This window comes from Triturus cristatus, chromosome 8 (assembly GCF_964204655.1).
Source record: "Triturus cristatus chromosome 8, aTriCri1.1, whole genome shotgun sequence".
Classification (NCBI taxonomy): Eukaryota; Metazoa; Chordata; class Amphibia; order Caudata; family Salamandridae; genus Triturus; species Triturus cristatus.
Window position 1 is genome coordinate 1,696,073,911 of NC_140591.1, and position 23,206 is coordinate 1,696,097,116.

The window sequence follows — 23,206 nt, forward strand, 5'->3', positions numbered from 1 at the left end:
CTGCAGCGGCTGTTGACGTCAGAAGGTCCGCGCTCTGATTGGATAGTGGATCAGACTAGGGTTCGCGCTAGGATTGGTGCGTTAGTGTAAGTCGCGCAGGGATTGGAAGACCTGTTTAGTGACGTAAACGCTCCAGGATTGGTGCGTTAGTGGGAATCGAGTTTTTCAACCTAACCTCGTATTGTATAATTAAAGTACGGAAAGAGTAGAGAGTTTTGGTAAGCGCTAAAATGTATTACCAAGAAGAAGAAAAGAAAAAGACATTCTTTGGAAAAGTTAAAAAGTGGTTTAGCAAAGATAAAGAGGTTAAGACGAGAGAGGGTGAGTTGCTACCTCCAGCGAAAACACCTGCATCCTTTATGGCTGCGAAATATGGATTACATACCTGTATATGGTTGCAGAATTGGGTTAGGTATACTAAAGAAGATGGTGTTCTAGCATTTCCAGAACATGGTTCATTTAATTTGGCCGTGTTGAGAAACTTACGGGAAAAGATGGCATGTTTGGACCCGAAGCCGAGACCTACACAGTTCGAGGCTTTAGTGGAATGGGAAGAGGAAGTATATAATCGAGAAAGACAAAGGTCTGGAGGTCAGTACAGATATATGTTTGGCAGGAGACATGATCGTGAAACACATCATGATCGAATGAAAAGATGGCGAGATGCTAATATGACGGAGGGATTATATCCAATGAGAACAGTTGAAGTTTCTGCTCCTTCTGTAGAAAAGGTTCCTGAGTCAGATATGAGAAGATATGGAGAGTATGAAGATGAGGTCTTGAATGACATGATTTACAAGAGACCACCTCCATATAGACCAGAACCAGATGAGAGTACACCAGTTGTTTCTCCAATAAGAGATACAGTTGAAAAAGAAAAAATGACACCTGAATCAAGAGGTAGTAGTTCTTTCAGGGAGAGAGAGAATCGAGGTAGTGAGGAAAATGCCAGACAATTAGCAAAGACGACAACAGAACTGACTGAGAAAATTAGAGAGTTAACGAAAAATCTGGAAGCTGTTACGGTGCCTGTAACTATAGGTCCGGTTATTCCTGTGTTTGATAAACAGAGGACAGGTGAAAATGGACTGATAGTTCCATATATTGCAAATGATTCGACAAATTCAGTTGGTCCTTTAGGAGATACAGGTAAAAGAACAGGGAAAAGTGATCTGAGACAAACAAGACATGGCACATGTAGTGAACTATTGGATGCTAGTGAACCTAGTTGTTCAGGGATGCCAATTTTAGAGCCGCAGAAAGGAGTGGTTCCAGTGAGAAAAACTGCTGAAATAACAGTTGATGATTTGAATGATTGGATGAAGGTTCTTCAGAAAAAGAATAAGGATTCACAAGTTATTGATGTGGTTAAGTTACGAATAGAATTAGAAGAGCTTGTGACAGGAACAGTTCCAACAGAAATCCTGAAGAGTCATCATGATGGTGAATTAATGTTTATGTGTAAAAGCATAACATGGAGAGCAAGAAATACTCATGATAGACTAAGGGCGATAGCAAATGAGCAAGGAATTGACATTGATAAAGTAAAGGCTTTGCAGAAAACATACAGGATGGATTTTACAGAGAAAGACATAGAAAATTTGAATACTTCTGGTAGAATAGGACAGATTAAAGAAATGGTGGCATTATTGCGAAGATGGGGTGATGTAGAAAAGTGGAAGGATAGGTGGTATAAGAAAAGAGAGGAATCTGAAGATAGAACAACGTATTCAGCATTTCCAGTGAGAGAAAAAGAGAAACCAGTGGAGCATTATCCCATGAGAGAAATACCTGGAGGAGGATATGTACATGTTCCATGGACCAGACAGGATATTTTATCATTTACGAATGATTTCCCTCGATTGAGAGAAAAGCCCGTCGAGTGGTATAGGCAGGTAGACAGGTTTGTGAAATTGTCAAAAGTGCTGTGGGTTGACCTGAATAGTCTGTTTGATATAATTGTTCCAGCAGACTTGTGGACTGAGTGTAAAATAGTTGTGAGTTGGCCTGCTGAAGAGTATCCAAGAGATCCAAGAACAGGGGCACCAGATCCAGAAGTAATGAGAAAGTACGATCAGGTGATGGTATACCTGAAGAGTAAAGTTCCTCCGAAAGAGACAGACTGGGTTAAAATAGATCGAACACAACAGGAAGCAAAAGAATCAGTTCATGCTTTTTACGAAAGGCTGATACTAGCATTCAAACAATTCAGTGGAGATGAACACCTGGGTGACAAGGATTTGAGTCATTTTGTATACAGATTTGTATATGGTTTGAGACCTGAAATTGGTGAGAGAATTCGTGAACATACAGTGGATTGGCAGAGTAAGAAAGTAGATGAGATTCTGAGACATGCAAAATATTTCAGTGATGAAATTGAAGCAAAACAAAGAAAGCTGAAAGAGAAAGCAATGTGGGCACAAGTGAAAGTTGCAGAAAGACAGGAAGCACAGTTGGTGGAACAGGCAAATAATCCAGGAAATAATGTAGGGAATAGATCGAGATTTACAGGAAAAGGAAAGGGAAGTCTTGAGGAGGCGAAAAAGAAGTTCCCGTGTCACAACTGTGGCCAACTGGGACATTGGAGATCAGAATGTCCTAATCCACCATTAGTGAATAATGAGGGTAAATCCTTAAATCAACAGGTGCAGAATGAAGGGAATAACCAGCAGCAACAGCAACAGAAAGTTGTGAGACAGCAGAGTCAAGAGCCAAAACCGCCCTTGCCGCAGAATAGAGGGGTACAAAAGTACAGTCAGGACTCGGGATTCTACAATGATGAGCAGGTAAACAAACCAAAACGTACTAACAAAGTACAACAGTACCTGTTAAAGAGTGAAGGGAGTGAGTCTGAGGGTGATTATTGACGGTGCCGAAGAGAGGAGGAAGAGTGCATACTTGGTGCAACTCTAGAAATAGACAAGGCAGGACCATTTGTGGATGGGAAAATAAATGAAGAGAGTGTTACTTTTTTGGTAGACACAGGTGCGACAAGGTCAACTGTCAGGTCAACAGATGTTAAAAATCTTCCTCTCTCGGATGAAGCAATCCAAGTAGTTGGTGTAGCCAATACACAAATCAGAACACGTCTTACTGAACCAGTAAGAGTACAGATAGGGAAATTTTCAGACATGCACAGATTTATTATCTGTGACACGAGTCCAGTGAACTTGTTAGGTAGGGACTTGCTGTGCAAGATGAACTGCACAATTTTTTGTACACCGGATGGAATAGCTTTTGAGACACCAGATGATGATGTTTTGTACCGAATGACTCTAGAAAATAGAGAAAATGAGTTAATTGGTGCATTTGCTGTGTTTGATCCGGAGGATTTACCTCAAGAGCTAAGAGACACAGTGAAAAGGGCAGTGTGGGATTTCACAGGAGAGGATGTGGGATTAATGAATAATGTAGATCCAGTAAAAATTGCAGTGAAAGAGGGAATTACATATCCTAACATTCCTCAGTACAAAATGACACCAGAAATAATTGAAGGGATAACTCCAATAATTGAGAAAATGATTCAGCAAGGAGTTCTGAGAGAACTACTGAGTAGTCCATGTAATTCACCGATAATGGGACTGAAAAAACCCAATGGGAAATTTAGGATCGTGCAGGATTTGAGAAAAATTAATCAAATTGTGGTGGCATGTTGTCCTATTGTGCCAAATCCATCAGTGATTCTGTATCAAATTCCACATGATGCTGAGTGGTATACAGTGATTGATTTGTGTCATGCGTTTTTTTTCAATTCCATTGCATCATGATAGCCAGCCGATTTTTGCATTTAGGTTTGGCCAGCGTATTTTAGCATGGTGTCGTATCCCACAGGGGTATACGGAGAGTCCTTCGATATTCAATCAGTTATTGAAGAAATCGTTGGAAAGTTTGATCATGCCTGAGAGTTCAGTGCTGGTTCAATATATTGATGACTTGCTTGTGGCATCAAAGACACGTGAAGCTTGTGAAGTGGATACCATAGCTTTACTGAATCATCTGGCAGATGGAGGGTTAAAGGTATCTCCAGCCAAATTGCAATTTTGCAAGAAAGAAGTGCATTATCTTGGACATAATATTGAAAAAGGTCTGAGAAAAGTGACAAATGACAGGATCAGAATAATCAGAGAAATGAAAGCTCCAAAAACCCAGAGAGAAGTGAGAATGTTCCTGGGTATGGTGGGATATTGTCGTCAGTGGATAATTAATTTTTCCCTGATAGCAAAGCCATTGATTAAATTGACAAAAAGTGAAATGACAGATCCATTGGATCTGGATGCAGAACAATTGGCAGCATTTGAAGAGCTCAAGAGTAAAATGTGTGAGGCTCCAGCTTTGGGTATGCCTGACTACGAAAAAGAGTTCGAATTGTACTGCAGTGAGAGAAATGGATGTGCACTTTCAGTGTTAATCCAGAAACATGGGCAATTGAGAAGGCCTATTGCGTATTTCTCATCGACACTTGATCCTGTAGCTGTGGGTTTACCAGGTTGTCTAAAATCTGTGGCTGCAACATGCAGAAGCCTGGAACAAAGTGAGGGAATCATAATGGGGTATCCTGTAAGGGTATTCGTACCTCACAATGTGGCAATTCTTTTGACGAGAAGCAGAACTCAGCATATGTCACATAGTCGGCTGACTAAGTATGAAAAAGTGATTCTGGGAGCTTCAAATGTGACTCTTGAGAGATGTGTGAATGTGAATCCAGCAACACTCTTGCCGGATATTGAAAATGTGGGTATAAAGATGGAAGATGATCATGATTGTTTGGATGTGCTTGAGTATTGTACAAAACCGAGACCAGACATAAGGGATATTCCCTTACCTGAAACTGACCATGTGTTGTTTGTGGATGGATCATGCCTGAGAAATGATAATGGTGTGCTATGTGCAGCATATGCAGTGTGCAAAGTTTCGGAGGTCATGGAAGCATCACCATTGAAAGGAGTGAAATCTGCGCAAATTGCTGAATTGGTGGCATTGACAAAAGCTTGTGAAATTGGGAAAGATTTGAGGACAACTGTGATGACTGATAGTCAGTATGGATTTGGAGTGGTGCATGACTTTGGCCAACTTTGGCTACAAAGAGGTTTCTTGACGTCGGGTGGGACTCCAATAAAGAATGCTGAAATGATTGGCAAATTGCTTGAGGCGATACAGCTGCCTAAGGAATTGGCGGTTGTAAAATGTGCTGCACATGGTCCAGGAGATGATTTTATCACGGTTGGAAACCGTTACGCCAACGATGTGGCGCAGTATTGTGCTAAGACAAATCAGTCAATTAATCGGGATAGAATGGAGGAAATGTCTTTTCTTTCTGTGATGTTTACTAATGTCCTAGAAACGTGGGATGAAGTGAAGCAGTTACAAGATGAGGCAGGAGAAGAAGAGAAACAAGATTGGGTTAAGGCAGGATGTGCTCCAAGAGAAACAGACCATGTTTGGGTCTACAGAGATGGCAGACCAGTAATGCCAAACTCTATCTTGTCGTCAATGGCAAGGATGTATCATGGCCAGGGACATCTGGGGAGGGATGCGATGGTAAGGTCCTTTAAGCAGACCTGGTAGAATGCAAAGTTCAGGACAATTGCAGAGAGCATCTGTCAAAGGTGTTTAATTTGTCAGCAATTTAACACTGGGAAAAAGACAGTGGTGAGTCTAGGGACAATTGGCAGAGAAGGAGGTCCTTTTACGAGAATGCAGATTGATTTCATTGAAATGCCCCAAGTGAACAGACTGAGGTATGTTCTAGTGGTAATCTGTTTGTTTTCAAGGTGGGTGGAAGCTTACCCGACTAGAAGAAATGATGGATTAACAGTGGCAAAATTACTGTTGAGGGAGTTGATTCCTAGGTACGGGTTTCCAGTCACAGTTGAGTCTGACAGAGGTAGACACTTTCAAAATGAACTCATAGGTTTAATTTGTGAAGCATTGAAAATACAGCAGAAGCTACATTGTGCATATCGACCAGAGGCTTCTGGTGTGGTTGAGCAGATCAATGGCACAATCAAGAATAGAATTGGAAAGATGTGTTTAGCCACTGGCATGAAATGGCCAGACGTTTTACCTCTAGTTCTGATGACTATGAGATCTACTCCAGATAGAACTACAGGTTTGAGCCCGCATGAGATAATCATGGGACGTGCAATGCGTCATGCATTCGTGCCTGTCAATAAGTTGGTGACAATAACTGATGACATGATTTTGGATTACTGTAAAGGCCTGGCTGACGCAGTTCATTCTGTGTTTCACCAGGTTGGAGAAGAAGCTACCACACTTGAGAAGAAGCAAGCTCATGATCTAAGTCCAGGAGACTGGGTGAGGATTAAGGTGCACAGAAGAAGAAATTGCTTGATTCCAAGGTGGGGAAGGCCGAGACAAGTTATTCTGACTACAACGACTGCAGTAAAGTGTGCTGGAGTGAGGCACTGGGTACATGCAAGTCATACTCTGAGAGTTCCAAATCCAAAAGAAGGGACTGGTGAAGAGTATTTTGAAGAGTCAGATTCCAGTGATGGTGAAGATCCTGATGATACAGAATCAGTGAGAAAAGAAGCAGAGAGAGCTTCAAGAGATTCACTGCGAGTATCAGAGAGGAGATCAGATTCTGTTAAAGAGCCTGAAGTTTCAAGTAGCAGTGGAGGGAAAAGAAAAGAAAAGAGAAATCACACAGAGAATACTCCTGAATCAGAAGAGGAGGAGATTGAAGAACCACTTGAGATTATTCTTGAAGAAGCAGGGTCAGTAGAAGATAGAGAGGGGCAGATTGCGGAAGACCCCCGAGGAGGTGTAGGGAACATTCATGAGGAGCTAGGTGAAGGGACAAGTAGACAGCAAGAAGATTGCGTGTCGGAGACCCGAGGAGGGAGAGAAATAGGGAAGTCTCAAATAGTGGTGAAAGAATCTGTGGAAGAAAAGAAAACTGCTAAAAAACGAAAGCAAAAGGCAATTGAAACAGAATCGGATGATGAAAATGAACAAACAGAGGGTCGAGTTCTGAGAAAGAGAACTTCGATTGGAAAAAGGAGTGTTAAAGAATTAAGGCCGAAAAAGGTTGTGAAAGGAGATCGTTGGCCTAACAACCGAGTTAAAAGGGTGAGATACAGAGTAATAAGAGCAGATTCATCAAAAGCTGAACAAGTGAATGAAGTATCAAGTCAAACTTCGAAAGCTGAAGAAGAAGAATCGAAGAAATCAAGAGAACCAGTGGAAATAAAAAGAGTAAAAAGACCCAACCAAAAGTACAGATCACCGGAATGGTCTTATGTGACACTGTCTGAAGAAGGAAAAGAAGAAACAGTGACTCGAGATAATCCGGAAGTGGTCTTGAGAAAAGTGGTTGAGGAAGATACTGGTGAAATCCTGAAAGTACTCTTGACTGACATTGGAGAAGAGTCAGATACTGAGGATTTGAGTATTGGAGATCTGATACAATTTGATGTTGAAGAAATTGGAGTAAAAAACGATGAATATCCAAACTGAGTAAAAGAAGGATACACTTGGACTGAGTGAACGGAAAGATTTTTTGAAGAAGCTGAAGAGTTTGGAATAAACGTTGAAAATTTGAAAAGTTCTAATTTCAGTAGTGGAGTAGTAGAGGTTAAAGCAAGAGCAAAATAGTAAAATGGCTAACATAGAGAATAATCAAAATAGATGTGCCTTCTTTAAAAGGTGGTGTAGGATGTGCTGCTGTTGTACTGGATTATTAATGCTTCTATGGGGTGTTTTAGTTTTATTAGTAACTTTTAAGGTTGAATTTGGAATGAATACAGAAAATATGACTAATATAGAGAAAAATTCGCAAAAAGTAATTCCAATTAGAAGTAGTAGTTACATACACAAAGATAGGTCAATTAATAATTTTTCCAGTAATGTTTTATCTAAACTGTTGTATGAATATGTGAAGACAATGGAAGTAAGGGATTGCTATGTCTGCATGCAGTTACCTGCATCCGTTTCAGAGGGTGTTACTTATCACCATTTACCAGCTACATATGGTATTTCTTGTAGTATTTTAAGTAGTGTTTTTTATTTGTTAGGGAAAATAGATTATAAGATGTCTAACAGAGATAGTATTTTTGGGCACTTGCCAATGAACAAAGAGCTGAATCCAGCTAAAGAAGCTAACACTTTTGGTGAGATTTTTATTGAAGAAAAAGGACTAACATTAGATTACATTTTTAAGAATAATTTAACTTGCAGTCTGAAAGAAGAGGAGAAAGCTTTCCTGGATATGGTAGAGGAAAGGAGAGTGAACATGCATGAGAAAGCGGGAAAATATGAAGTGAGTGAGACAATTTGGGACATTGAGATGGGAAAAGAGTTGAGAAATGGGGCTAGTCCAACTTTAGCTCTAGATGCACCGCAGAAGGGTAAATTATGCATTACCAGAAGGAAATCCCAATATGATACATATTTTGTGGGGACTAGTGAGTGCCATGATACATACTTCGTTGCGACAGGTTGGGGTTTCAGAGGTGGAGAAGATACAATTTTTCCAGGAGTGTACTATGTGTGTGGGAACAAGGCTTACTACAAGTTGCCTGACCATTGGTATGGCACATGTTATGTGGGCTTGGTTTTTCCTAAGATTTTTCATACAGATAAAATAAGAGATGTAGAAGATATTAACTTATTAACACGTTTTAAGAGAGAAACTTGGTCTGAAATTGTGGGTGACATTTTTGGGGTTTTGATTCCAGCAGTGGGAATTTCTTTAAATGCTTATGGAATTCGGAAACTGTCCACAGTGGTTGATCGCTTATCGACAAATACCGCTGGAGGGTTTCTTTTGGTGAATACGGAATTAAGTGCCGTACGTGCCATGTCAATGCAAAATCGACTTGCCCTTGATATTCTTTTGGCCAAGGAGGGTGGAGTCTGTGGGATTTTGAAAGTTCAACATTGTTGCACTTACATTCCTGATGAAAGTAAAGATTTGAAGGTCTATATCAGAAATATTACTGATTTGCATGAAGAATTAGTACCACTTGAAGCTGGGAGTTTGTGGACTAAAATAGCTAATAAGATGATAGCTGTTAAGGATTTTATTGCAAAAATAGGTAGTACTATTATAGGTAGAATATTGTTTCCTCTGTCTTGTATAATTGTTGCTTTACTGATACTAAGATTGGTGTGTGTGTGTTGTAAAAACAGGAGAGGGAAAGAGAAATTGAAAAATGAAAAGAAAAATAAGGATTCGAAAATTTCGAAAAGAGAACCACAAGAGATTGAATTGGAAGAATTAAGGGAGAGTGTTTATTTAGAGACAAAGAGAGATGATAAAAGAGTGACTGGTGTGTAATGTTGTGTAAGGGGAAAATACATTTCTGATTTCTCCTAAAATGGGACTAAATTTTCACTAATTTTTTTTTTTGGGTTTATTTGGTGATAAAATCACCAAAGGGGGGATTGCTGGAGCAGAGTTTTCTTTTAGAAAATTCAAGGGATTTTTGAAGCTCTGGCATGTCTATGCGTTTTATTAATTTATTAATAATTAACAATTAATTATTTGTCTTGTGTAAGTGTGTTTTTACTAATCAATCCGTTTGTTCTAACATAAGAGAAAGTTATACGAGGGTTAGCTTATTTGTGCTGTTTCTGTTTAATAATAACGTGCAAGTTTTATGTTTAAACGTTGCTGTGTGCTATTTATTTTAAGCACAAAACGCTGTCTGAATTAATGCTTTTTTATGTTGCAAAGCTAGATAAATGCATACACATAAGGGTATTAGTGGGGTTAACATTGTTTAATCATTATGCTGTAGTAACGTTTATTTTGTCTCTTTAATTAAGATGGTCTATTGTGGCCTATGAAGGCCTTAATCGAGCTGACTGTATTTCGAAGCCTGGCTGTGGCATATTCTGTGATGTGGCAAGGGAGACCCCTGCTGGAAAAAGGTCGAAGACAACTGACCATGGTCCTTGTTGTAAATTTCCATGAGGACATCAGCAGTTTGGAGGATCTCCAAAGAAATGGAACGTCCTTGGCAAACAAAGGAGCTTCAGAAACAGACAATGTACTGTGGCTTAGCTGCCGAGGGAAGTTGAACAAGTTGGATACTTTAATAGTTTCTTGGTTCCTGTTCCGTAGTTCACGTCTTGTGACTTTTCCTGAGCGAAGATTTTCAGATGTAGCAATGTTACATCCCTTCCTTCTCGCTCTGCTCAGTGATACAGTTTATTTTGTCAACTTTATGTGTGTTTCCATTGTAATTTTTACTATAAGAATTGTTAGCTTAGGGAGGGCTTTGCCACTTGCCATTTTACCTTTGCCGCGTGAACTTGCGTTGCTGAGGATCGACGCTGAGGGACTTCGTCTTTAAAAGACTTTACCGAGAGACTGGTCCTGACCCGTTCTGACACTTAGTTAGAATAGGTAACTATGAGAAATGATTTATTCTAATTGATTTACTTTGACTAATTTTTAGATAAAGCAATATAACTTTAAACATGGTGTTGAATTTCTTTTCTTGTCAATTATTGTGTACATTTTGATTATTATTGTATAGATTGTATAGAGTATGTTTAAGGACAATCACTATAATCAGGTCCTATCGTCCTCGATATAGATGCAGGGTGGTTTAGGAGTTTTCTTCCCACAGGTTTATTGCTGGTAGAGTATTTGAGCGTATGTTAGTGAAATGGGCCCTAGCGTATGATGAATGTATGTGCGTGTAACTGTGAGATTACTCTATCCGTGGTAGTGGGCATATTTTAGATACCCTGATCTCTATCAAGGGCAAACAGTTGTTCTTCAAGGTCCGTCACCTTGGACGCTTTCATGAAATCCTCGAAATCTTCTATCCATTCTTGCCATCGCGGACCCATGCCCCCGCTCAATTCAAGAACGAGGGGCTCAGGGCGGCGCAGGAATGAGGCTCCAAACATACTTGCGGGCGCTTGGTCGGGCATTGTTCAGCTGTTGTTGCTGTTACCCACTTCGTTTGCTCTCCGTTGCACTCACCAGTGCTTGTTTGTTGCGATTGTTGTATTCGCTAATGTTTGTTTGTTTGTTTCGTTGCACTCGCCAGTGCTTGTTTGTTGCTTCTGTTGCTTTTACCAATGGTTGTTTGTTACTTCTCTTGTCTTTACCAATGCTTGTTTGTTGCTTCTGTTGCCTTTACCAGTGTTTGTTGGCTATTCCTGTTTCTTTTGCCAATGCTTGTTTGTTACTTCTGTTGCATTTACCAATGCTTGTTCGTTGTTCCTGTTGCATTTACTAATGCTTGTTTGTTACTTCTGTTGCATTTACCAATGCTTGTTCGTTGGTCCTATTGCATTTACTAATGCTTGTTTGTTACTTCTGTTTCATTTATCAATGCTTGTTACTGTTTGGCTCATCCGCCTGACTTAAAGATGGCCGCCGATGGTTCCTAACAAAGGATCGGGCAAATCTCATGCCTGATTTTAAGATGGCCGCCTCGAGAATCTCGTGTACAGCGAGATTTTGGCTTTTCAAATGGCCGGAGACCCGTGCTCGTTAGCGCTTAATTTTACTTGATGTCACTCACCGGGGCTCCGCTTCTGGGCACCGCTACCACGCCAGGTAGGGTTATTTTCTTCACTTTTGGGCACTGTTCGCTGTTGCCGCCGGGGTGGGCTCCCGGTAGGCTCTTCAGATATCGCGAGCAGCTCCGGGCCAATCGCCGCCGGGGTGGGCTCCCGGTAGGCTCGTTACGTATCGCGCTCCAGCCCCACACGCAGGGCGAGCAGCTCCGGGCCCGTCGCCGCCGGGGTGGGCTCCCGGTTGGCTTCTTGGGCTTCACGCTCCAGCCACCACACGCGGGGCGAGCTCCGGATTTGTTGCCGCCGGGGTGGACTCCCGGTGGGCACTTCTGTCGTCGCGCTGTTTCCTGGTGAGCTTCACTCACACGTGGAAGCTCGACAAACCTTCATCGCCAGTTGTAGTATCGCTGGATTCAAATGAGACACGGACACGTGATCATCTTTGTGCAGCTTCTTTATTCACGTCTTTCCTCAACCCGGGCTGGTGGCTAACTGCTCTCCCTTGCCCTCTGCTCCTCCCTTTCTGCCCGCCCTGGTCCCCACCCAGGCCGGTCCTAGTGCCTGACCTGTTTGGTCAGTGTGCATCATTACAGGATGCGTCTGTAGTCTGTCCGTCCCTCTGAGCCCACTGACGTGCAGTGTCGGAAACTGGTCCTCTCTTCAGCTGCAGCTCCAGAGCTCTCAATCAGTCCATCATAACTCCCCCCCAACACCCTGAGCTCACAGGTCCCCTTGTGGCCACTCTTCTCCTTGTATCCGCTGCACAAGAGCCGCAAGCTGCTTTTTAAAATTAATTAATTACGTTATTTTTTAACTACATAAACACAAGACGTGGAATAAGCAATTAATATTGCGAGACGCAAGAAGAAGGAAAACTTGAAATATAAATAGTTGCTGACATGGATAACCTTATGATGTTTGCAGTCATTGGTGAGAAATGCATTCGATCGCTGTTTTTGCCTGTAAGGTTAAGCACATGTTCATGGGGTCAGATGAGGGCCCCTTTCAAAGTCACTGTTTAATTCCTGCCAGTCTGAGCCCTGCGTCGCCCCAGTCCGCCTAAAGCCCTGGTTTGTCAACTTCCAATATCATACCATAAAACACCATCTCGGTTAATGCTGGGGGGATGTTCTTTCCTTTTACATCAGGGGCTTTCCTTTTATTGCAAGGCCCTGGCACGGGAGCAACTAGGACTTAAGTCATTTACATATTTTCATACCAGCAAGTGGTGAGACTTCATGTTGTGAAACTTTTCAGGTTCGCGGCATGAAAGGGAGATCACGTTCTCCACATGATTTCTCGCTGCAACTCCCTTCATCCAGGAGACATTCTTTACATTATTTTCTCGGCGCATTAAAGTACTCGCATATCTGTCAAGTGAATCGAGCCCATAGCTGGCGGCATTGATGTTTACATTGCATCCTTGCGGAACACTCCTGTAGGAATCTGTGCTGTAGCGAGGAGAGGATGTGGCCCAATGGCTAGAGTTGACTTCCTCGAAGCTGGGAAACCGGGTCCGAGTCTCGGCAACGACGCTCAACATCCTGTGATTCTGAACAAATCACGTAATCTCCCCGTGCATAAAAGAATGGATGTGTCCGTCTGTTAAAGCGCTCTGAGTTGATGCGATATAAAGCTACCCCCCTCCCCCCCCAAAAAATAACTTTGACAGGTTCCCTCAGCAGCCACTCAATCACTATAAAAAGAACATATGTAGCAGCATTGTCCACTGGCATAAAAAAAAAAACGTCACTAATGAGTGGCTACATTTAGTATCTTAGGGGATCTCTGGATGTGAACTTCCACCAACTGGGTAATAGATACCAAGCAACGTTGCCCCGTCGGTCACTTCTAGATCATTCATTATTTTACCTCAGCACCTTCCTTGACATCCTATGGCATAAGTAACACTGATGCCCGTGGCCAATAGATGGCAATGCTTTACTACAATAGGACAGCAGATGAAAAGAATGCCTAAGACCGCTCTGTTCAGCCCTCACATACAATGAGCAAGGAAGAGCGCTTTTGTTTTCTGTTGCTAACCATTAGAAAAACAAATAAATAAACCAGACTGGAGGAGGGGGGAGAGGCCATGAAACACTATAACAGGGTGATGGCCAAACAAAATTTTATCTTAGTGAAATCACCTGGGAGGCAGCTAAGCACACAAATGAGGGATATTTAACCCCTTAGCCAAAGCGCAAATATTGCCGCGGCGCGAGGGGTGAGCGCGGCGCCGCAGTGCTCATGAAGGAACCGCGCCATCATAAGTCACGGGTGGCTTGTGCTCATGACGGAGTGCTTCCGTCACAGCCCCGCCCACTCATTAATTCGCCTGCACAGGCGGGGAATTAATGCCGCGTTGGCGGAGCGGCAACCGCATGACGGAACCACACCGTCATGAGCACACGCCGCCCGTAGCTCATGAGGGCGTGGTTCCGTCATAAGCAGGCAAGGGGTTAAGCAAATGCACCAATAACAAGCCAGCATTTCTAAATGACACACATAACAACCAATGGCAATAGGTGGGTGTGCCAAAAGCCATAGAAGAGATACAACAGGTCTTGCAGACAGCGCAAGCACTGTCAAGGCTCGACCTAAAAAACTGGCAAAATTGAGTGTGAGAAGTTGGCCTGATATATGCTGTCCACTAGTTCTAGTGGGCACCTTGTATCAGTCCAAACAACCCCTTATGGTGATTGGTTAAAGACAACCTTTACTGAAAGCTATCCTAGTGGCAGCTATGGAGAGCAGCCTTCAGGCTAAGTCTTGAAGGAATGAAAAGCAGATTGTTTTACCAGTCTTTAACCTCTTCAATGATCAAATGAAAAGACAACCACACCAGGTATATATTCAAAATATATGTATTTAAGATAAATCACACCCCTCTACTCTCTTTATGAGACTGGAGTTCGAAGTACTTAAGTTACAAGTCAGTAGTCAACAGTAAAAGCACAAATACACGTTTGGCCCCTAGGGGCGTACCAAACCATATACTTATAAAGTGGTATAAGAACCACGACCGAACTAGACACAGGGCCTAGAGCCTGTAGAAGTGCTTGGACCACAAGGAACCACCCAAGGTAGTGACACAGGGGACCCACGGGGACGCATGCAGTGTGGGAATACACAGCCGAGAATCGCCGTTAACTTCTATGGGGAAAGTCGCGGTTGGAAATTAACAGTTTAAGGACACTTAGAGGATGACTACGAGCGAACCCTTTTAGACTTAGAGGGGCCTAGGGCCAACACCCACGGGAGCACTGGAGTACTCGAGTTACCTCACCTAGGGAAGCCGGGTGCATAGGTGTCTTTTGATGTCGGGTTGCGTCGCTCTTTTCAATGGAAGATGCTAGAGAAGTGCTGCTGCCGTGAAGAGGAGAAATGTCCGGAGAGATCCAAGCCTGGATCTTGGGTGGAAGGAACCTGAAAACAGAGCGGACAGAGTCTGGGTCACTTGCCAGTGACCAGGGGCACAATAGTCCAATGCCCACAGATGTCAGGAGCTTCAGGTGAGTTGATGGGTGTCTTGACTCTTCAGCCACGAGGTCCAGGAGGCGTCGACGACAACCAGGAGCTGGATTCGAGCTGTCCCACGAAGTCTGTCGAGTGCTGCGGTGTCGGCGACCAAATTGGACCCAACAAGCCTTGGAAACAGCAAGTCACTTGGAAACAGAGAAAGGACGTCGGTGCAGACCATCAAGGTCTGGGGAACTCACCCAGCGAGGGTAAGTCGGGGCACTTCTGGAGCAACCAGGAAAGCCCAATCAGAAGAGGAGTCACCTTCGTGGGGACCCACTAGCCAACGGGCTAGCGATCGCGAACGAGCCTCAAGCGGTCGCACTTGAAACCGGCCCACGGGTCACTTGTGGAGTGGAGGCCAGCAATCCTTCGGTGCAGGAGGTGCTCAAGGCTGGGGCTACTCGGAGCCCAAAGCACAACTTCGAGGAAGACCAGGAAGATGGTGGATCAGCAAAAGATCACGGTGTCCAGGGGTCACGGTTCCACGTCACCCACGATAGCCACGGGCCTCAGCTTTGATGTGGATTCAGGGTAGCCTCGGGGAAGTCTGGAAATCCACCTCTGGGGATGCAGAAACTTCGGCGTCCATCGGGAGCTTCAAAATTGCAGACCGGACAGTTGCTTCTTTGGTGCCTGCCAAGCAGGGGAGTCACTCCTGGACCCCAAGGGAGATTTCTTCAATATTCTAGTTGAAATAGAACGTCGACGGTCCAGGATATATGTTGCAGAGTTTTGTCCAGGGTAATCTAAAGTCTCAAGGACTAGGGTCCCATACTTATACAAAGTTTGGGGGTTGGACATACTCTAGGGACCCACCTATGGGAGGGTTTGGAAAGAGGGGTGGTTACACCCATTTCCTTTGTCCAGTTTCATGCCAGAGCAGGGGCAGTTAGCCCCTGCAACCGGTTTGAACTGGACTATGCACCGGTACACCAAGTGTGCCCCCAGTGCAGGACTTCAAAGCACCAGAGAGAGCTCCCGCCCAGCCCCAATACACATCTGCTTGTCTAGGGAGGTGGTTACACCTCCCTGGGACAGGAAACCTATTGTCCAGGCCTCCCCTGCCATAGTTTCGGTCAGCAGCAGGAGGCCAGACCTGTGTCTGTGGCATCCATTTTGTGATGCCAGGGCTGTAGAAAGTCTTTACCGGGTAGACCAGTGTGAACATGTCTCTCCCTCTAGAAGGGTGGAATGCTACCCCCACCACCAGAACTGGTGGGGGGGGTAGTATTCCAAAACGTTTGACACCAAACACGACATGTTTCCGTGCAGCCAGATCAAAGTTAGCGTTTACCGCAAGGTTATAATGCACTTAAGAGTATATGGTCAGGCTGCACCACAAGCAGCATTAGAGGAGGTACTCTGAACGCTGCAGAGGGGCTCTGCCCATGCAGGGGCACCCTCTCACATAAAAACCAAGCATTCTGCCTTCAGGATTGTTAAGGCCTGCCATAGGAGTGACTTATAGTTTTTAAATGTGTGTTCTATGGTAGTGATATAGGTAGCCTATACCACTGTAAGGGGTGCAAGCACACCCTTACCCAGGCTGCAGTAGCAGACCTGTGGTGTAATGTTGGAGTGCTTCCCAGGGGTGGCATAATACATGCTTCAGCCCCTGGTAGGCCTCTGAGGTACCTATGTCCTAGGTACATAGTATACCATATACTATGGACTTATAAAGCACTCCAGAATCCAATTAAAAATGTACCTAATGTACATGGAAACCATTTTAGAGAGGAAGCAGCTAGGCTGGGGTCCTGAAAAGCAGGGCCACAACCAGACTAATGGCGAAAAACAGTGAAACACCAGCAAAAAGTGGGGGTACCCATGTGAAGCAGATCCTACTCTCCTACATTGAGTTTCAAATTTTGAGTATAGCAATTGAGGTGATCATCAAAACTTAATCTCGGTTGCGAATTGAGGGAAAAGAAGATGTGATCTTGTCCAAAAGACTTGACCTCCATTATTGGGACCACCAGGAAGCAGAGCGTTCAATAGTGAAGACCTCTGTCTTTTCAGATTTCTATTTCAGGGGGTGTATGTTTGTTCAGGATTCTATATTTGAACAACAGGACTCAAAGGGGCATATTCTCAAGGAACTATCGCCGAGTTAACGGCACTTTATCGCACCCAAAGTCATGATAAATCCATTTCTGTATTCACAAGCCGGTGCAAACTGCCGATACCACCATTTTACCTGCGATAGCAACCTCCAAAAACATTGCCGCGGATGACCGCGGCAACTATCGCTAATGAGATGCAGAGCAGGCATTCCCGAGCAAAAAAACGCGACCACACCACTCCACAACATTCTCAACGCCCAGCCACATCGGCAATAAGATCACAAAACATGCAATGAGGCGCGATAGCAGCAGGAAACTAACACCTGCTCCGACCTGGTACAAAGTCGGACGACAACCGGCAACAGAAAAAGGAGCCTAGTCCAAAGCCACACATGAAGAACAACAGATGCCGTGGAGCCACTCATCATGCAGCTCGGAGCCCCAACAGGGAAACAACACTCCCCGCCACCACACGCAGGACAGCCCCACCCCCTCCGGGGCCACTCCCTAGCCACCCCCACCTCCTCCGGTCCAAGAGAATGCACATCAACGTCACAAAATCATACACAGAACCATTTGCCTGAAGCAGCAGAAACACAATAACTAACAGCCATGTGAGTGCAGAAAAAGAAGATTCCATCCTTCACCATTGACAGTCCAAAAAAAACATCACAATCAAATATCACACCAAACAACTATTTGATAGAATCATGGCGGGTCATCCCTGGACAATCTGCAAGTGACAGCCTGTAAGACAATATCTCAGATAAGAAGGTGTGTCAGGCACTCATCAAAGGACAGAGAGAGAGAGAGAGAAAGAAAGAGAGATTGAGACTGAACAAGGAGCGCAAGCACAATCGGGCCCTTGGCACATACATGCCAACTGTTGCGTGTGTCTCGCAATTGGTGCACCCAAAACCTGAGGCCTGGCAACATATCCAGTGCAAAGGCCACATCACATTTTAGAAGCGCAAGCAGTAGTCAGACTAAAATTAGGCATAAAAGCTCCTTTGTGTCGAAACGCAAGGCAGAAGGACATCCGAACCTCTGACCTTGGTCTCCAATGCGCACGGCACGCCCTGAGTGAGATACCATACCAGACTCTGTTGACTCCCACACCACGAACTGCGCTAATGAAAGAGCGACTTGTCCACACCCCACACATACTTGTCCTTGTCCTTGCTCGAGCTACACCTGCATGGCATGCCCCCAACACATCGGTACAAGATACAACCCCTACATCAAAATGTTGAACACACATATGGCTCATTACTCCGAGCTGTGGCATATCGTCCACAGAACCGCCGCCAGTCTGAGGAATGCCGGTGGTATGAGACCAACAAATGCAATGGCAGACAATCCCGGGTATATGCACAACCACAGTCACGTGGAACTGTACCGTGCACAAATTCTGCAACTGTTGGGAGCTCTGCCAATGGCAGTCCTGCGAATCAGTTACCGTCTGAGTTTCCAGCTTGCATACGTCATATGCGTCCAGCCATGGTTCCACTGTCGATCATGCACATTCGAGTGGCCCATGGAGGTCTGCCTATCCAACACAACGGTAGCTGAACTGGATTAGGACTTGTGTGTGTTACCCCTGTTGGCACACAAACAGGAGTGCAACCGGGATCCTCGGGCATGGAATGCCTTGATATGTGGTGTCTGTGCCGGCAGCAGTGGATGAGAGATTGCACAAGTCACCATGTGCAGTGACCACATCGAGGTGCTCCCCTATTGGGCTGTGCTGCGGATTGGTGAAACTGCATGGTCGGAGCACATCTGTCCAGACCAGTTAATGGATTGGCCCTCCCTCATGTTCCTTGAATCCGAGAACGACGTACAACTGGAACTGAGCGTCTACGAAGCAACGCTTGCATTCATAGACGAGTAACTACCTTCCTGCATAAACAACTGATTGACACCCAGAGTACAGGTCTCAACACCGTGTTGCATCGTGGAGGATTGGTCCCATAAGCCAGTACAACAGTGGATGATTCTGCTTTCGCACGGACTCTGAATGCATGTGCGTGCACCTACACGTGTTGCCACTCACCTGTGCAAGGTGCTGCAGCCCCATGGGCGGAGCTGCACAGCGTCTTTTGGCAAAGTTTCTAAATCTGACATACTGCTGGAGGTAGACTAAACACATGCCAATGTGGCACGACATGTGACGTTGTTGGTCCCTTTCACTTGCTCAGTGTCAGCTGACCACACAGTCGGCCCAGTCCGCTGGGAAAGCTCCATGCAGATCCCATGGGCTGTGAGTCGTGTCCCCTGACACGGGTCAATGAGCAGATGCCAAACATCACATGACTTGGCCAGCAAGGCAAGGTGGGCTGAGACCGTTGCCAACCTTAAGGATATGTGTACATGTGTGCCACCCCATTCCATGCACCTCGACACGTCCCCATTCTGTCTGTAAGTGTATTCAGCATTTGTCTGCCTGTTGGGGCCCATCACTTGCCCGTACTGACATCCGCATGCTAATAAAGCCTACGCAACTTCACCAGTGTACAACTGATGAGTGTTGACTAGTTTGACAAATCGTGTGTATCAATGAGCATTGTCCGTACACAGGGAGGCACTTAGGTGGCAGCTCCACCTCTGTGAGCCACACATTGTGTTTGGAATACTTGCTGGTAGACCTGTGCCCTTATGTGTCTGCAGCAATGTCTGCAGCAATGTGAGTATGGTGTCAGACTACTTGCCTTGTGGATCAATATGATCCATTGGAGCAGACCGTGTACACACTGATGTGTGTGAGTACGTCATGCGAAGAGGAGTTCCTAAGCCACATGCAACGGGGAACACTACTACAGGCGGGCTACCGATTTTGACATTGACACACACAGCCCTATGTGATACATGGACGTGGGGCTACATTGGGGGATGTGAGATTGTTGTGCATGTGCAATGAGCCCACAGCTAGTTCACACCTACACAGTAATCCAATTGGCCATGTGCGTCAGGATCAAACTCGCGCATTGCTGACATTTACCAGGGTGCACCTCTTAGTGCAATCAACGTCCCAACATTCATCCATTCTTGTACACGCGGGTGAACATAGACATGACACATCTGTGTGATTTTGAATGTTTTATTCACATTTTGGGGAGTCTCCGAGATGGAGGGGCACATATCCAGTTGAAGCCAACATTAAGTATTTGCCTAGTGGTGGGCCAATCAGAGTCCTTGGGGGAATGAAAAGTTAATCTGAAGAGGAAAAGTACAGTCCTCAGCCAGATTGCTGTGTCATTGGTACAAGGGCAAATATGGCAGGCCATGTTGGGGTCCAGGGGAATGTCGCAGAGTTTTCTGGGGGACAGTTGGATGTGTTGTACCAGGGCATGATGCATGGGGCTGAACCATGAAGGGACTGGCCATATGGCGGGCACAGTTGCTACTGACCTCCTTCCTCACACAGTTATTGCACTCCACATCTTACTCCTTTGAGACACCAGCTATGGACACTTAAATATTTGGTAATAACCTTTGGGTCAGGTAACGCAAGCGGCTCACACATCACCCATGCACTATTTTACACCGTCCCACTGACCCACGCCCCATAGGACCAAGCTGCTAGTTAGGAGCCTGGCTATTACTGGACTATAATACTGCTTCTATTGTGGGCGAAGGTCATGTGGCCACCATAGGAAATACCTTAACAGATGACTGAATAGAGGCAAACTGACCAGCAGCTTGTGGGAACCAGCACCTCCTTCCTTTCACAAGCAGTGGCAGCCAATGCCAGCGAGGCCAGTAACAGTCAAGAAATGGCACATACATCTCTGGGAGGGCAGCTTACCATGGAGGACAAGTAATTCCATGGTGCACAACAGGAAATCAGAAGTCTCTGGGTACCGAGATGAAAGGTGATGTTGTAATGCAAATCAATGGTACCCGTTAATGGTTAACAAAATAACAAAAGGCTGAGTCGGTAACCCTTGAATTTAAATAAGTCACTAAACCAACTGCGTTATCTTACTTCATTCAGCTTACAGTGATAATGAATGCTATTTATAGTGCATATTCCACCATACTGGGGACTTCACAGCACTGTTAGTCACATGTTACTGCCATTCAAGTCGTTAGCACCTATGAAAGTTGAAAGGCTGAGTGTACCCCGCTTTAATGCGAACTAGGCCTGGGCAAAGCACTACGCTACGCTTGCGTAGTTTGCGAAGTTTGCGCACCTTCGCACTACGCGAAATGCACGTAGCACAGTGCGAACACGCGTAGCGTAGTGTTGCGTAGTGCTGCGGTCATTTTTTGCTTGCTCGCGGTCCTCAACGTCAAGTTGGCGACCGCGAGCAAGCAAAATGACATCCCGGCGAGACTTTTTCCTTGTTCGCGATCAGCAACATCAAGTTGGCGATCGCGAGCATGGAAAATAAACCTCCCGGCGAGATTCCCAACGCGAGGAGGTCAGGTTTCTCATTGCGAGGGGTCGCGTATGCTCGCGACCGCTCGCGATGAGAAACTACCAGTTCGTGTTGAGAAAGCTGCAGCTCGCGGTGAAAATCTACTCGAGCAGCAGAAAACTACAGCTCGCACTGTGCAAGATGCCATTTTCACTGATTGCACAGTGCCGGTTGCTTGTCCGCACTGTGCAATCATTGAAAACAACATCTTGCACAGTGCGAACATGTTACTACGCAGTTCGCGAAGTGCTACGCGTAGCTCGCGAAGTGCGAACTGCACTTTGCGTAGCTTCGCGAAGTGCTACTTTGCGAACTACGCCCACCCTTAGTGTGAACCCATTAACCTTCCATTCCACATCAAGGCATCTGCGGACCTCACCTGTCTTGAAAGCACTATTGGAACCGAAACAATCTCACAAAGCTGTAGTATTGGCAGGGGACTCAGACAGCCCACCTCCACCTCTGAAAAAGCACGTTTGTGAAACTTGCAGCGGTTCTGTCACTTGTGGGACAGGCGCCACTCCGTAAACATACAGATGTTACTTTATTATTGACTGTGAACTCTATTTGTCTATGTCAGTGTCCTTTCAAAATCCTTGCTTCCTAAAGTCAATACTTCTTTGTCCCTCCTTTTTTTTGTTTTCTCCCACTGCAAACCAAAACACACCAGTAAAAGACATTGTCATTTACAACGCCAATAGCTCCAACTCTGACAAATGCGAGACCAATTTGCATTGCAAAGGCTTGTTTATTTAGATATTGCTGGGCTTATTTTGGGGTTTGCTGAGTTAGAATATTGAGGAGTGTTAGTATTTATTGCTAGTCAGTATTAAGTTCTTGCATGGATTGGGTTCCTGTCACTCAAAAGAAAGTGAGAAGGTGGGAGTCGTAGGTAAGGAGCACACATGGCAGCCGGTAACCCGTTCCGAGTGATTCCAGCAGAAGTGGTAAGATCTTAACTCGTTCGGTGGTCATGACGGCCTGGAGCCGTCATGCCTCTGCTGCTCCGCCCACGCGTGATTAATTCCCCGCCTGTGCGGGAGAATTAATCAGCGGGCGGAGTTCTGACAAGTCCACGCCGTCATGAGCACACGACTACAGCGACTCTTGACGGCCGGGAGCCGGCATGAGCACCATGTTCCACGAGCCTCCACCCCTCCCCCTGCGCCGCAGTGAAATTCATGCCGCGGCGAAGGAGTTAAAACATCTGAGATGCTTGTCTCTAGACACATGGGGCCTCATTTATGAGAAGTGACGCATCGCTGCGTGAAAGCAGCGATGCGTCACTTCTCAGTGCGCCTTCCTTGCGACACCAATGATGCGTCATATTAATAATATGACGCATCATGTCGCAAGGAAGGACAGATACGTCAGTATAACTGATGTATCTGTCGGCGCAAAAAGTGGCGCATTGCTGGAGTTGTGTCGGAAGCCTGACGCAACTCCAGCAATGTTCCTTTCACATGGGGCAAGCCCCATGTGAAAGGGCCTGCATCACCCTTACGCCTGCCATGAGGCAGGCATACGGTTTTGACGCATTGGCGTCCTAGAAGTGATGCAGCAAAATCTCATAGATTTCGCTGCGCCACTCCTACGACCCTTTCTTGCAGGGGTACGCCCAGCGTGCATACATTATACCTGGCGCAGGTATAATGTAGTGCAGGGGTTTACGAAGTGACGCATCTACCTAGA

General features: G+C 45.1%; 1 protein-coding gene across 7 annotated transcripts in view; it reads left to right on the forward strand.

The window, feature by feature from the left end:
• Positions 1–23,206, forward strand: part of LOC146808630 (uncharacterized) — a 320,797-nt gene that overhangs the window by 179,546 nt on the left and 118,045 nt on the right. The window lies entirely within an intron of this gene.